Consider the following 12332-nt stretch of genomic DNA (forward strand, 5'->3'; position numbering starts at 1 on the left):
ACACTTTTGATTTTAGCTTCTTAGGCGCATCTGATAATTTCAATTTGTCGGCAACAACTTGTTCAGCCATTTTGATGCTTTTTCCGAAAGTAGACCGTAACGGGCTTATTGATTGGATGACTAAAGTAATAAGCAACCAATCGCGCGCGTCGTAATTACAGGTAAAGATAAAACCTACACCTTCCTGTATCAATAGTCAGAATACATCGCCTTTACGTATCTATGTATATATATGTATATATGTTAAAGAATCGAATCGAATTTGGTAGGTTTGGTATCGTAATCGAATCAAAGCATTTCGAATCGATTTTCGATGAATCGGATCGAATCGTTGCAGCTCTAATTGTTTACACCCGAGAGGTCACATTTATTTTCCGATCTTCAAGAATTTTGGTCACAATATTTGTCCCAATAATATCTTGTTATCTCAGGTGAATGACTTTGGGCCTTTCAGGCCCTCTTGTTTGTTCATCTTACCATTTGAAGAAAAGATATCATTGCACAGATGTCTTTTACTTTTAGAATGTGTTATGCTGCATTTCTTATGTGGCTTGTTCGGGGTATATTGTTTAGCACATGTCGCTCAGTCCGTCAGTGGGTCCGTCCACCAGATGGTTTCCGGATGATAACTCAAGAACGCTTAGGCCTTGGATCATGAAACTTCATAGGTTCATTGATCATGACTCGCATATGAATCATATTGATTTTGAGGTCACTAGGTCAAAGAGCAAGGTCACGGTGACTCGAAATAGTAAAATGGTTTCCTGATGATAACTCAAGAACGCTTATGTCTAGGATCATGAAACTTCATGTGTACATTGATCATGACTCGCAGATGATCCCTATTGAATTTCAGGTCACTAGGTCAAAGGCCAAGGTCACGGTGACCCGAAATAGTAAATGGTTTCCGGATGATAACTCAACAACGTTTATGCCTAGGATCATGAAACTTCATAGGTACATTGATCATGACTCGCAGATGACCATTAATGATTGTCAGGTCACTAGGTCAAAGGTCATGGTCACAGTGACTCAACTTTGAAAAATGGTTTCCGTATGATAACTCAAAAATGCTTACGCCTATGATCATGAAACTTCTTAGGTACATTGATCATGACTCGCAGATGACCCCTATTGACTTTCAGGTCACTAGGTCAAAGGTCAAGGTCACGGTGACTTGACAGAGTAAAATGTTTTCCGGATGATAACACAAGAAAGCTTACGCCTAGGATCATGAGACTTCATAGGTACATTGATCATGACTCGCAGATGACCCCTATTGATTTTCAGGTAACTAGGTCAAAGGTCAAGGTGTCAGTTCCAAAAAAACGTATTCACACAATGGCTGCCACTACAACTGACAGCCCATATGGGGTGCATGCATGTTTTACAAACAGCCCTTGTTTCAAAAATGTTTTCATGTAGTATACTTATATTGATATTTACAAAATTGATGCATATGAATGATAGACTTTACTGAAATCATTTTAATGATACTGAAATCATGTACAGTGAATTAATACTGATAATAATTTAATAGATTTTGCTTGATACAATCATGTACATCTATTTCAAAATAGATCATACTGTAACTTCAGTGATGAATTTCAGTGAATTAAATGAAATCCAAAAAATAAGTAACTCCTATATCTCTCCTGCAGCGCGCACACCTAAACATCCTGCTGTGTACCTATCCAGATCCAGATAAAAAGATATGATACATAATTATGTATCATATTGTTCAGAGGGGTCGATTTTACCTCTGTTGTATCAATGTAGTGTTTTACTTCTTTAATCAGTGTGTTTAAAGATATATAAACATAGCTACCAGGGTCTTTGCTTCAGGCAATTAATATTTCATATCCTGATCTCTTTTTCTAATGGATATTTTAACTAGATCCTACATTCAATACAGTCAAATATATGTTAAGTAGTATCTGTACACATTGGTAGATTAAATTTGTACATCAAATATTATTTTTTAATTGTTTTAAAAAGATTTAGTTCAAATGTTCATACTAGATTAATTTAGAACCTTAGTCATGTCACGGAGATCTAGAGTCCGTGGTCATGTGGTAATTAAATATTTTTTAAATATAACCACTTTTATATGGAGTCCTGACCAGATCTCAAATGCATATCCCTTTTCTCTGTCACCCTGGTCATCTCCTATCAAAATGGCAAATTATATGCAGAACCGTTCTTTATACACAATGGTTGAATGAAAAAATTGACATCCTTTTCACATGGAAATTTCACTTTGACAGTCATGGAAAAAGAGCCTGCACATCACAGATCAAAAATACTTTTTATTTGTAGATCATCCCATATCTTGAAACTCTATGTGCATAAATATCTCAAGTCTTCATGAAATCAGGACAACAAACATGTTTTTTAAGTCCTTAATTGACCTGGCTATAGTAATCAGATTATTATAAGCTCAATTAGTCTATTTATGTCTTATGCTTTGTGTATTGTAAACATACACACAATATTGCAGGTACATGATAGCAATAAATAATAACAAAGCCATCCATACTATAAAGGTCAATGGCAAAGCCTGTGAGAAAAATGTGAACGCCTTGAGTGATATCACACAACGTGCTCATGGTGAGCTTTTGTGATCGCTTTATGGCCGTCGTGAGCCGTCAAAATTTGCCTTGTTAACTCTGTGGATGCCACCTTTATATTCCAATCTTCATAAAATTTTGCCAGAATATGATTCTCAATAATATCTTGGATCAGTTCGAAAATGGTTACAATTGGTTTAAAAACATGGCTGCCAGGGGGTGGGGCATTTTTCCTTATATTGCTATAGTAAACATTGTTAACACCCGAGAGGTCACATTTATTTTCCGATCTTCAAGAATTTGGTCACAATATTTGTCCCAATTATATCTTGTTATCTCAGGTGAACGACTTTGGGCCTTTCAGGCCCTCTTGTTTGTTCATCTTACCATTTGAAGAAAAGATATCATTGCACAGATGTTTTTTACTTTTAGAATGTGTTATGCTGCATTTCTTATGTGGCTTGTTCGGGGTATATTGTTTAGCACATGTCGCTCAGTCCGTCAGTTGGTCCGTCCACCAGATGGTTTCCGGATGATAACTCAAGAACGCTTAGGCCTAGGATCATAAAACTTCATAGGTACATTGATCATGACTGGCAGATGAACCCTATTGATTTTCAGGTCACTAGATAAAAGGGTAAGGTCACAGTGACTATAATGCTTAGGCCTAGGATCATGAAACTACCAAGGTACATTGATCATGACTGGCATATGACCCCTATTGTTGTTCAGGTCATTAGGTCAAAGGTCAAGGTCACAGTGAGTCAAAACAGTTGAATGATTTCCGGATGATAACTCAAGAATGCTTACGTCTAGGATCATGAAACTTCATAGGTACATTGATCATGACTGGCAGATGAACCCTATTGATTTCAAGGTCACTAGATAAAAGGGTAAGGTCACAGTGACTAGAATGCTTATGCCTAGGATCATGAAACTTCATAGGTACTTTGATCATGACTGGCATATGACCCCTATTGATGTTCAGGTCATTAGGTCAAAGGTCAAGGTCACAGTGAGTCAAAACAGTTTAATGATTTCCGGATGATAACTCAAGAATGCTTACGTCTAGGATCATAAAACTTCATAGGTACATTGATCATGACTTGCAGATTACCCCTATTGATGTTTAGGTCATTAGGTCAAAGGTCAAGGTCAAAGTGACTCAAAACAGTAAAATAGTATCCGGATGATAACTCAAAACTACTTACGCCTAGGACCATTAAACTTCATAGGTATATTAATCATGACTGGTATATAACCTTTATTGATTTTCAGGTCACTTGGTCAAAGGTCAAGTTCACAGTGATTCATAACAGTAAAAAGGTTTCCTGATGATAACTCAAGAATAGTAAGGCCTAGGTTCATGAAACTTCATAGGTAAATTGATCATCACTGGCAGATGATCCCTATTGATTTTCAGGTCACTAGGTGAAAGGTCAAGGTCACAGTGACAAAAAATATATTCACACAATTGCTACCACTACAACTGACAGCCCATATGGGGGGCATGCATGTTTTACAAACAGCCCTTGTTTGTCTTATGTTGGTTAATGTTCATCTCGGTCATTTCTAGGTTAAGTTTGAAAGTAGGTCATATGTGGTTCAAACTAGGTCAACAAACCAAATCACAGAAAAGGTTAGTAAACACTCCAGAGGTCACATTTTCTTCTAGATCTTCATGAAAATTAGACAGAATGTTATCTCGATGAAATAAAGTTTCAGTTTGAAAGTTGGTTGTTTGTCAAAAACTAGGTCATTAGGTCAAAATACAGAAAACTTCCTTTACCTTTCTACAGGTCACATTTTCTTCCTGATTTTCATGAAAATTGCTTACAGTGTCCATCTTAATCAAATCAAAAGCTGAATTTGCAAGTTGATCATGTGCAGGCTAAAGCTAGGTTACAACTTAGTCAAATCATACACAAGTTTTTGACATTATAGAAGGAGTTTTGGGTGAGCGATACAGGGCTATCTTGTTTTAGAACAGCCTGTAGTAGGAAAGGGAAGGTATTGTATTTGTTTCAAAAGTAACATTTTATTGTTATTGGAAGTAACTGAGCAATTATATGATGTCATAGTTTTGGTTATTTTGCTCACTTGTTATGATGTGACAAGGTGAGCTTTTGTTATCACTCTTTGTCTGTTGTATTTTATCCAAAGTTTATTGCGAACATATAAGATATCATTTTACAATGTTTAAATTTGATTGTCACCTCAGATTCTTATTAAACTAGTCACTTCTATGTCATTTTGGGTTTCATATTCTATCAAAAATTAGGGCACTAGGTCAAATATAAGAAAAGGTCTGTTAATACTTAAGTGGTCACATTCTGTCTCTGATCCACTTGTAAATTGGTTAGAACATTATTTAAAATGATTTCAAAGTCAAGCTTGAAAGTAGCATATTCAACATTAGGTCACAAGGTGATTAACAGGTCAAGTTCCAAAGTGGGTCATGTGCTTCCAAGCATTTGATCAATAACTAAAATCATTTAAATCTATGTTAACACTTACATTTTTTACCTGATCTTCATGGCAGTTGATGAGAATGTTCAAATGAATAAAAGTAGGAACTCGGTAACAAGGCTCAACTAGACCGGATAGACGCAAATAGTTTGTTCATACTCACAATGCCTTTTTTCTAGATCTTCATGAAAAATTAGTTAACACCACTAGGAAACAATCAGTTTCAGGTGAGCCACATTGTGCTGTTAAAGCTATCTATGTATAGTATAGATTGTTACAAAACCTTGTTTATCAATAAAAATAAATGAAAAAAATGGCTTTCTAAAGGTTATAGTCTTGGATGATATATTCCTCAACTTATAATCTACGACAATCTTTTGAGAAGAAAAACAAAATTTGACTATTATTAAACCCCAATATACTGTGATTTGGGGCTAGCACAGGAATTCTCAATTATGTTCCTCGAAAAATAATGGGTTAGCATATTGTTGTTGTTTTATCCAGTTGTCTGTACCATTACTCCCAAAAGAATTCTAAGTTCAAATATGAGATATTTAGGTAAATAAATCTCATTGAAGGGAGTGCAGAGTGCAAGAACGCAAACGATTGCACCACAACTATTAACTATTGACCTGCGGATAAATGACAAGCAATAAAAATTACACAATTGCGGTGATGTAGATAAACTTAAATGGATGCTTATTTATTTTATGCTTTCCGGTGATTTATACAGAAATATCAGTTAAATAAACTGGTATTTCACTGTTTTAAACAGTGAAAAATAACAGTGAAAATATCGATATTTTCCGCTGTTTTTCTGGGAAAATCGATATTCCGCCGAATCCAACAAATATCCTCTATATATCCATCCTCTTCAAAAGCATCGTCAAACCAGTACTTTCAGTGCTTTGATTTTCCACAAGTTTCAAGTGGCAATTCATCGAGTTATATGCGTCTTTATTCAACCTGAACTACGCATCACGATGAACTGTGCTACATTAATGTTAATGTAAAGTACTATAGGCATTCTCTCTCACATATACGATATATAATCATCTTTAGGGTAACGCACTTTGTATGTATTTCTAAATATATATTGGCATAGAGTAACTCAATAAACATTTTCATTAGAAAATTCTTTTCCGATCGTCTTTAATTAAATGCGCATGATCCGTTGCCAAAACATTGCAAGACAATACTACTTGAACAGTCAATTAGAATCACGGGCTGTTTTAAAGGCTGAAGGATCTCGCATTTTCAAATCACACGTTATCGTTTTCATTTTAGTAAAATGAAAAATTGACATCGCATATTCGATTTCTTTTGTAAATATACCCAGATTAATCAAACGTTTATTGAGGACATGAATCATTAAGAAGTAGAACAATTTAATTCGAAATAGCTCATTGTTCAGGACAACATTTCAAAGGCGCTTTATTGTGTAAAATACCCTTTCAGCATTATTATACGCTTGCCGTTTCAATTCCTTGTCTCCCGAAATGGTTAAAATTACTTACAAACACAGCTATATTTTTTAATATACAAATGTGTATCATGTCTTTTTCGCATACGCCATTGTTTAAATATCACAACAAGACAATTTCAATCTTAGAATTAAAATGCAATTAATAAATGCAAAGTAATGGATACTAAACATTAAGTTACCTTTTTCATTGGTCATTATGCCCGAATCGGATTCAACAGGCAATAATATGGAAGTAAAGAAGTGGCGACAGGAACAATGTTTGCAATGATAGATTTAATGGGTGAACACTGCAGCTCGAACATTTAATAATATGATCCCTTTACGTACCATTCAGTGCACATTCGATTCAACCGGTTGTGTTCACTGCAGGCTATTGAATGCGTAGTAGTTCAAGAAATAAAATGTAAAACTGTATCAATTAAGAGTAACCATTTATCCATATATTTTGATCAAGATATATTATTTGGTGAAATCGAGTACATCCATTCGCGCCTTGAGTAATTTATACAACTATGACGCACATTCACAAACATTAGAAATAAAGATCATATGCAGAGCGCATAAACAATGGTTTACACCATATTGGATTTAAAGCGCAGACTACGAAAGGCAGAGAAAATGTGGCGATTTCATCGTGAGAAAGCGAATTTTGAAACTTTTAAATCCCTACATAACGAGTATACGTGCACCATTAACAGCGCGAAAAGAAAAGCTATTTGCGAAAAAGTTTTAATGGGTGAAGGTGACTCGAAAAGTTTAGTTTCGGAGCTATGTGGAACAAAGCCTGAAAATCCATTACCTTCAGAGGCTTCCGATGAAGATCTTGCAAACTAATTCGCAGTTTATTTCATGAATAAAATTAAAGACATTCGCGACTCTTAACGTGATTTTGAACAATTCACACCATCCACACGGGATGTTCCTCCTCTGATTAGCTTCAAAGATATGACAGAAGATGAAGTTAAACAATTAATAAGTGAGCTTAATACCACATCATCTGAGCTTGATGTTTGCCCACAAAGTTATTGAAAACATATACCACGGAACTTTTACACGTACTAACTAAACTCATTAACCTGTCTTTGTCAGAAGGTGTTTTCCTAAAAAAATACAAAGAAGCGATTGTGCGGCCTTTATTAAAGAAGTCGGGTCTTGAGCTTGCGTTGTCAAATTATAGACCAGTTAGTAATCTATCATTTATTTCAAAGCTTATAGAGAAAGCGGCCTTGAAAAGACTATCAGCAAAGTAATGAATTCGGACTACTTCCAAAATATCAGTATGCGTATCGCCCCGATCACTCATTTGAATCGGCCATATTGCGGGTTGTAAATGACACTTTAGCAGGAATGGAACGACAGGAAGTGATGGCCCTCAAAGCCATCGACCTGACTGCCGCGTTCGATACTGTGGACCACGATGTACTTCTGGAGGTCCTGCGTTGCCAATACGGTGTTTCAGGTACAGCCCTTGACTGGGTGGGCTCGTACCTAAGACCGCGTGGCTGTAGAGTGAGCATCAACGGTACGCCGTATTCATGCCGCGCTCTAGATTGTAGTGTTCCTCAAGGAAGTTGTCTTGGCCCATGGATGTACCTCGCTTACGCCGGCACATTGTTCGATGTTATCCCCCCTTTTATACCTTGATATGTCTTCGCAGACGATCACATCGCTAGCAAATATTTTCGCCCGTCTAGTTCCAATAAAGCTGATGCGATCCGAGGAGTCGAACACTCGGCAATAGTGATTAATGACAGGATGAACAAAAACAGATTAAAAATGAATACGTCTAAAACCGACTGTATAATGTTTTGAAGCAGAAAACAGTTAAACAAATGTGCAACACAAACTATATATATTGCTGGTTACACGGTAAATAAAGTTCCTTGTATTAGATAATTAGGTGCATTCAGAAATGAAGCACTATATTTTAATAAGCATGTTACACGCAAATGTAAAACCGCCATGATAAACTTTCTTCGCATTAAACGCATTCGTCAATATCTAACCAAGCAAGCTGCCGAACGCTTAGTTCTTTCACTTGTCATTTTGCATCTGGACTTCTGCAACGCTATTCTATATGGTATTGCAGATCATGAACTTAATAAGTTACAACGTATTCAAAATATGTGTGCAAAGATGGTCCTACAACGGAAGAAATTCGACAGATCCAAACAGGCGTTATTTGACGTTCACTGGCTACTGATTAAATACGGAATTAACTTCAAAATGTTGTGTAATATGTATAACTGCCATAATTCAAGAGCACCAGGGTCATTACAAGAACTCCTGACACCGTATGCACCCAGTCGCACAGGCATGAGGTCCGCTGACAGACTGGATGGGTGTTATGTAGTCCCGTTCAACAAACGAAAGATATTTTGTGCCAGAAATTTCTCTACCATTGGTATAAAGTTGTGGAACGATTTACCACCGTATATTCGTAAATCTGACAATATAAACGGGCTTAAGAAGAATCTTAAAACATATTATTTAAGTGATTTTTACTCAATGTTTCCGTAACCTTCGCATTACTTACTTCGAGTATGCATGCATGATTATGTTCACTACCACATAAACATACTTATATTATTTGCGTGTTTTTGTCAAATATTAATGTTATTTTATATAGTATTAATTTATATTTGTTTATTATTTTACATTTTCATTTATTCAACGAATGATTTATATATCTTAATCATAATCACGTTGTTTAATATGTTTATCTTTCAAATGTTGATTATTGCGATTGTTTAATTGTTTATTTATTTATCTTTTTATTTATGCTCTGAACGTGTTTATGATGTTTTTCAATGTGTTGTTAAACGCCACTGAATATGTACTTGTGTACAGATACAGGCGTTTAATTAAATAAAACACATTTTTATTTAAAACACATTTACAAAGGTGAAATATAAAAACGTTGCTCATTAAGTAGCTGTATAACTTTGTTGATAAAGACATAAATTAACATATTTTTGTTGATACCATTTGCCCTCTCTTCCCTCATTGTTTTATGAACAATATCAGATAAGCAAGATGTTCGTAAAATGTACTTAAAATGTACTTCAAATGTATTTGAAAATTGTTATGAACTTGATACGCATGTATAGGTTCATTGAATCAATTTATTATAACATTATACACACTGAGCATGAAAGCATCGTTAGTTTTGTCGTTTATTAAAAAGGCAATAAAATGTAAGATAGAAGAAAGATAGATGACTTGTATTTAAAATTACAAAATTTTCTTTGATGCATCATCTATAGTTTTGTCATATTTAATTTGTGACACTAAACCGACAAAACTCAAACAAAAAACTTATCTGTATTGTAAGTTGCATATAATGTTATATAAATGTTTTAATTAGAAGCCTACCTTTAATGATTATTTAATGGCACAGAAAACACTATGACAGACACTGATAATCATACTATTCAAATATAAGTTAATATAAAAACAAATTTGATTAATAATACATGTAATAACATGGGCTATCAATCCATATGGAAACCATAATACTAACGTTGAACATGCGAATTTAAGGAAACAAATAAAACGGATGCATGCGTTTGAATGGCTAATCGATATTCATGTTACAAGATAAATATTTGAGTGGCTCTCATTATAAACTATCGAAACATGACCAGCCTGGTCGATTTAAGTGAATGTAAGTCAAATAGCGAAGTTGTAGGGATATTTTTTACATCCAAATAGTGGCACGGAAATATCTAACTTTTCTGAAATTGTCATGGAAAGGTCAATGGCTTTAGACATAACAATTCAAGATTTAAACATCACACTTATTAACAATTACGGGTCGAACAAAGATTACCCATATGTTTTCCAATAACTAAAAACTTTTTTGTTGTCAAATGCTGACAATGTCGAATTTTATTATAGGAGGTGATTTTAATACCGTCTTAACAGGTCTTGACAAAAAAAATTGATTATTTTAATACACATAAAAACTGCAGAAGACTTCTAACTGATTTTATTGCCACCAATCAACTGAGTGACATCTGGAGGATAAAACATCCTGACAAAAAGTTACAAGACATTCTAACTGTAAATAACTTGTATTCTGCAGAGTTGACTTTTTCTTGATATCAATTAACGTAATCGTGTATGTCGGAATGTAACATAACATCTGTATATAAAACGGACAACTCTTTTGGTTAGATAAACTTAAATATATATTTAACTCTAAGGAAAGGACGCGGATACTTTAAAATAAATAATTTATTTAACTAGATGCTGAATACTAAAACAAAATCAAACAAAGTAATAATGACATAACAAATTTTAATAAAGAATGTGTGGGTTGCATGTGAAGTGTATATGTTAGATTAACGCGCATTAGTGACATGTGAAGTGAATGGGTTGCGTATTGAATATGGCTACATGTTTGGGTTGTATGTGAAGTGTATGTACTGTTTATGAAGAATATGGCTGTTTGTATAGTGTATTGACTGTATGTGAAGTGTAGGCTGTGTATGTAAATTGAACTGATTGTATGTGACGTTTATCGACTGAATGTGAACTTAATATATTGTATTTGCATTGTATGGGTTGCATGTCATGTGTATATGCTAGAGGAACGTAAATTAAGGCATATTAATTGTATGGGCTGTATGTGAAATGTATAGGTATCATGAGACGTTTATATGCTGTATGCGAAGTGAATGGGTTCCACAAGAAGTGCATTGGTTGCATCTTAAGTGTTTGCGTTACATGTGAAGTGTTTTGAATGCATGTGAAGTGTGACCGATGAGTGGGAAATGAAAGGGTTGACCGGTATCGTGTATGCTGTTCACGTGTATGGTTTCAAAAAAGAAAAAAAGAGTTTTGATTGCATTCGAATACTATGTTTTACATAAGTACTATGTGGGTTACACATAAACACTGTATGAGTCGTTTTTGTCGTGCTTTTTTATATATAAGTATTAGTTTGATACGAAGCGTATGCTTTGCATAGAAAACGTATGGGTTGCATGTGAATTATTGACTCTCTTGTCTAAATAAGGTATGCCCTTCCGGAAACTTGTCTTTTCTTTGTTCACAATGTTAAACAGCATATTCATTATATTTTTTACTAAGGTCACTGAAGAATGAAAAGTAACTTAAAATAAGCCATTCATGGTAATCATGGTTCTATTGTTTAAAGGTAACTATAAGAAAAACGCAACCCTAGTTCTAATGTAATGATAAATAAATAATGTAAATAACATTCGCAATTCCTATAATATAACCAATCTAGGTCGATAAATATTATATATATTATGACAACTGTGGTCTAGTGGTGTATATCGAATGCACCCATATTTTTAACTTTTGATTTATATTGCTTTTGTCATGTTGTTCGTTGGTAAAGTATCTCCATGAATCATCATATACTTATAAGGAAAATAAAACTATCAATTCATCGGCTTTTAGTGAACGCGAAAATTCTGCAGCGCATTAAGTGGTCACTTGTGTTTAATTTCCGAATGAATTGAAATGGCAGTAAATAGCACAATACATTATGTGACAATAATCTAACTATTACAATCGTGCTTCAATATATATTTACAATAACTATTTTAAAGAAAGTTTAATAAACATTTCAATGTTGATTACATTTATGCCTAGCGTCTAGAAAAAAAGGCCTTGGCAAACAGCGCAGACCCAGATGAGACGCCGCATAATGCGGCGTCTCATCAGTGTCTGCGCTGATTGCTTGAAGGAATTTTACTAGACATCCCTAATTTTGGAAATAAATTGATCCAATTTAGAAGGATGGGAGAATCCACTAGGCATAAATGGGTGAA

This window comes from Dreissena polymorpha, chromosome 1, assembly GCF_020536995.1.
Source record: "Dreissena polymorpha isolate Duluth1 chromosome 1, UMN_Dpol_1.0, whole genome shotgun sequence".
NCBI lineage: Eukaryota > Metazoa > Mollusca > Bivalvia > Myida > Dreissenidae > Dreissena > Dreissena polymorpha.